We start from the raw sequence: 5594 nt of genomic DNA, 5'->3' as shown, positions 1-5594 counted from the left end.
TATAAATTTGTTGATTCAAAACACACTGGAGCATATATTGCAACTACTGTTCTACAAATACTTGATTTTTATGGACTCGTTAATAAAGTTCTAACTATCACCTTAGATAATGCTTCTGCTAACACAACCGCGGCAAATAGCTTAAAATCTAGACTTTGTCCAATTAATCCAACAATTTTTCATGTTAGATGTGCATGCCATGTTTTTAACTTGGTTGTAAAAGATGGTCTTAATTTATTTTCTGATGCTTGTAGTAAAATACAACATGCTTGTGGATATATTTTTCGTGCTCATAAACAAAGTAGAATTCGTGAATTTGCTCAACAATGTGCTAGTGCTGGTCTTCCATTTAGAAAAGTTCCGAAAGATGTTTGTACTAGGTGGAATTCTACTTATGAAATGCTTACAGTTGCTTATGATTATCGGGTGCCCATCCAAAAGGTATTTAATATGCATAATGCTTACCCTGTTGATCAAATTGTTGATTCTGATTGGGATGAGATCAGAGAGCTTACTAAATTTTTAGAAAAATTTTATTATGCTAAAAAATAATTTTCTGTTATATATTATCCTACTATTACACAAATATTATGGTATATTTGTGGAATTTCTATTGTATTTGGTAAGTATAAAAAATATCCAACTTATGCACAGCCATTAAAGAAATGATTTTAAAATTTAAAAAGTATTTTTTCCCTATTCCCGAAGTTTATTTAATTTCTACACTACTTAACCCATCTTTAAAATTAGAGGTACAAAGGGACTTGTTCGTAAAATTTATGAGAATTTAGAAATTCAAGAAAATGAACAACCATCTCTCGAAAACTGCCAAGCTAGCATATATTCTTATGCTAGATCAATGTTTGATAAATATAAATCTATGGATACAACTGGTACTGAAACTGCTCCTTCTACTTCTAAGTCTGGAGCAGAAGTTTTATGGGAAGATATGGATGATATAACAGGTTTTGATTCCTCTATTGATGATGAACTTGATTCTTATCTTAATCAAGGATTGGAAAATATTAAAGACGAAGAAGGCAAGGAACAACTTTTGTCATGGTGGAGGGAGCGTGACAAGGCTTTTCCAACACTTTCAATTATAGCCCGAGATATCCTGGCTATTCAAGCATCATCAGTAGCATCGGAGAGTGCTTTTAGCGCGGCAAGATTTCAAATTGGAGATCATAGACATTTATTAGCGGAGGACAGTCTAGAGATTTCCGTCTTATTCAGAGATTGGATTAATTCAGAAAGAAGAAATCTTGGTTTTGAAAAACTAACCACTAGGGAAGAAGAAGAATACAATGAGATACTTACCACTGGGAGCGATGACGGCATGGAGCTCATGGAACATCAATCAACATTGCCAATTCCAGTAGAATGTCCAAGAGATATTATTGATAAGTTACAAAGAAGCTATATAGGAGCTTACAAATATTAGTATGATAATTTGTAATTGGCTACTAAGAGGCCTAGTTCAAACAGAACCCTTCCTAGAAGGTGGCTGCGTAGAATAGGTGCTCTTCAAAAGAATTATATTTGTATTTGAGATTTGAAAGTTCTATTAATAAAATAAAAGGCTCTAAGCGATGAATTATTTTTATGAATTGTCTTAGTTACTTAATAGTTAATACTTTGAAATTATATTAAATAAATTATAACTCTATTATAAATTTATATTTACTAGATTATTTCATTACAAGTCTTTTGTTTTAATATTTTACAATTCTTTACTTAGTTTTCTAATTTTCTTTTTAACATACTAACATAGTAACATTTAAGTTTATTAAATAAGTCAAAAATCTAGCCGTTGCAAACTTTAAAAACATAGTAATTTTCAAAAAACTAGACGTTTTTTTATTAAAAAAAATACACTTAAGGCCCACGAACCCGTCCCGTCCCGTCCCGTTCCGTCCCGTCCCATCCCGTTTGTTAGCGGGACGGGATGGGACGACCGTTTCGTCCCGTTTGTCCCGTCCCGTTTCGTCCCGTCCCGCCACCGTCCCGCTTAAATGTCGTCCCGTCCCGTCCCGTCCCGTCCCGTTAGACAGCCATATGTATAACCAGTATATAATCAATGTCTATCTTAAAAAAATTAAGGTAGGTTGTACTTTTGAGTAATTACACCAAGGATGAAATCGTCATTTACTACGAAAGAAACAGCCCCACAAACTACACTTTCCCTTTCACTCATTCCCCTTCGACGCTATTTCTATTCAACATTTCTTAAACTTTATTTCGATATAGAGATCGTTTGTATTAGTTGATTCTAAATAGTTGATAAGTTTGAAGTGCTGAAAATTTTTTTTATGTGCTGAAACTGATTTTGAAAATAAGCATTTATGTGTTTGAATAGAAGTGCTGAAATTGATAATAAGCAGTTGATGTATTTGATTAAAAAGTGCAGATAAGCTATTCTTTTTTTAAAATGACTAAAATACCCTAGAATTTTTTTTCAGAAAATTATAAATTATAAATTTTTTTGTATAGAGAAGAATTAACAATGGATTTGGAATGGAGAGAAAGTCAAGAAATTCATTTTGGAAAAAGTATTTTGTGAGTTAAATATTATTAAGGATAAACTAGTAAAAATGTTGGTCAAACTAAAAATGTTTATAAGTTGAAAAGTCATAAGTTGGGGGTGACCACCATATGACTTGTGGCTGATTTTGGCTTATAAGCACTTTGGGTGTTTACCAAACTCGTAAATAAGTCAAAAGGTGCTTATAAGCCAGTTTAACCAGCTTATAAGCTTAGCCAAACACCCTCATAATCTTTATCACTCCATCTATTCATCTAATAATCAATCCAAGGCCTTTCGGTGGAGAATTTTCTCAGTCATTTAACTGACGAATGTATTCACATTTACAACATTAATTAAATCACTTAATCTTCACCCTATGATACTACTACTACTAACATCTCCATATAAAACCAAAAAACATTTTACTTTAAATTATAACATGTTCTAGAAGTAAAAATTTGCGAAAAGAAAGAACATAAATTGGACGTATACTACAGTTATTGAAGAAATTAAGTAGAGCTGTCAATATGGGCCGGGCTGAGCTAACCCACCATTTTGACGAGTGTTATAATGGTCAGCTCATCCCAGCCCTATGTGAGCCGCAGGCCCTCACGGGACGGTCCATCATTTTTAAAAATATAATTTTATATTTTTTCTTTAAGTTCAGACCTAAAAAACAATAATTATTTAAAAGTTGAAAAATATCTTATTGGAAATTTTTTGCAAAACTTAATAACTTTTTATATTGTTCCAATATATCACAATAAACACTAATAAAGTAAAAGACAAGACTATATTTCATTCACTAAAAGTCAAAACTCAAAACAAACTATTCAAGAGAAAGTCCATGACGCTTATGTGATATCCAACACATCATCTTCATCAAACACATTTGAATCCGCTTGTGACAAGGTTATCTTAACATCTTCACTTTCATCTACATCTACAATTCATATGTAATATTAATTAGTTAAATCTTAAGAATAATTAAGTTTTAAAAACTAATAATATTCAAATTCACATAGAAAAATATTACCAGTTTGAGTTTGGGAAAAGTTGTGCAGCCAATTTCGAGTAGTAACAAGTGTTTGGACATTTTCATAATAAATCCAACTTTTGTACTTTGTAAGAACACATCACCAATGTTAAATGTTGATTCCGATGCTACAATGGTAATAGGAATACTAAGTACATCACGCGTCATCACTAAAAGATCGAGATATTTTCTAGAATGGTCCTTCCAATACCTGACAACATCCATCTCTTGAAACTTCTTAATATCAAGTTTTTGTTCCTCTTAGTAAAGATTTAATTCTGACTTTCCATCACTAGAGGCAGTATACTTTTTATTTTTATATATTTTAAATAAATATTTTATTAGGCCCACGGGCCGGCCCAGCTCAGCCTCAATCAAGCCTCACGGGCCACGAGCTTACTTGGGCCGGGTTTAAAAGCCTCGTTTTTAAATGGGCTCCAAAAATTCTAGCCTCGCCCTACTAAATCACGGGGTGGGCTGGGCTGACCAAGTCCATATTGACGGCTCTAAAATTAAGGGATCTAAGTGTACAATGTTCAAACATTTTGGGCGTAGCTGTAAGTCGGCCAACAGAGATACGAAAGCCTTTATATTAAAACAAAGTTCTGAGTTCAACATTGTACTGTTCGCTTCTCAGAATCTGAAAATTGCATCTTTGTAGGTTAATCTCTCAGGTAAAATTTTCTTTTGTCTTCTTTCTCTTTTTCTAGTTGTGATTTTTTATGTTATGCATGTTTTCTCTGCATGTATGTTTCTTCTATTGGAACAATCATGCGACACAACAAATATTGTAGTACTAAAGGTGACACTTGGCGTAACTAGTAGATTTGCTGACATGTGACCACGAGGTTACGGATTCAAAACATAAGAATGCGTACAACAGACCCTTGTGGTCCGGCCCTTTCCGGATCCCGCAATAACGGGAGTTTAGTGCACCGGGTCAGAGTTTACTTGTAGTACTAAAATAAGAAATCAATTATTTTAATTTGCAACAAAAAAGTAACAAGCTCTTGTAGCTTAGTTGGTTAGAGCACACGCTTAGTAAGTGAAGATCTTCCGTTTGACTCTCAATAATAATATTTTATTTTTCTGTATTTCTGTATTTCGCCTTGGTTGTATTTGTTGCGCGAACGAATTATTCATTACGCGTTCGAATACAATTGAAAAATTCCTCTTCCTTTATTTACAGTAAAAACCACATTATAACATAACTTCACTATAATAGTCATATTTTCTTTAGAACCAATAATTCATGCTATGTTGTAATATATATTTTCTATAGCAGTACTTCGTTGTCATGAACAATCGAGGTTGTTATAAAAAGGTTTGGCTTGATTTATTTATTTATATATAGAGCTGATTTGGGTTATTTTACTTATTTTTTGTAGAGGGATTTGGTCGAGGATGGCGTCCAAGAGGATTCTAAAAGAGCTCGAGGATCTCGTGAAAGATCCTCCTGTCTTTTGCACTCTTGGTTTGTTTCTAGAACCTTCTTTTCCTTTTACTTTGTCCCGAGGGCTTTGGTTTAATGGCAAGAGCGTAATATGTGATAATATGAGTTAGATGCATGTAATAGGTTCAAATATGTAAATGCTTATTTGCAACCCGTGTTTACACCAAACCAATTAATTTAACTTTGTTGGTTAAAAATTGAAGTGAAATGGTTAAGTGATAAATGTGTGTATCAAATACGCATTTTTTGTATTTATTGGTTCGATGTAAACATCGAGTGCGAATCCTGCGGTAGATGAAAAGTTGGTATTTAAGTGGAGAAGGGTGAAGGGATGGACTTATTATTGCGGAGTTTGGAGTTTTGAACCATGCAACACTCGTCGTTGCAATTCTAGGTTATAAAAAAACCTTCTTTTCTTAGTTTGAACTTGTGTTTTTTCTTCTCTTGAATTAGTAGTGATTCTTCACCCCCCCCCCCCCCCGTANNAACAAGTTAACCGCGCTAAGATTTATCGTTAGGTGCTCTCCTATGTGATTGCAACAGCCAAGGGAGGTTTTTTTTTGTGCGTGTGTGTGTGT

The 5594-nt window shown here is 33.5% G+C and overlaps 1 pseudogene; it reads left to right on the top strand.

The window, feature by feature from the left end:
• The first annotated feature begins 4197 nt into the window (after positions 1-4197).
• Positions 4198-5594, top strand: part of LOC109244170 — a 3820-nt pseudogene continuing 2423 nt past the window's right edge.

Source organism: Nicotiana attenuata, unplaced genomic scaffold (genome assembly GCF_001879085.1).
Source record: "Nicotiana attenuata strain UT unplaced genomic scaffold, NIATTr2, whole genome shotgun sequence".
Taxonomy (NCBI): domain Eukaryota; kingdom Viridiplantae; phylum Streptophyta; class Magnoliopsida; order Solanales; family Solanaceae; genus Nicotiana; species Nicotiana attenuata.
The sequence above is the reverse complement of the archived record's forward strand: the minus strand, read 5'-3'. Positions and strand labels throughout refer to the sequence as shown.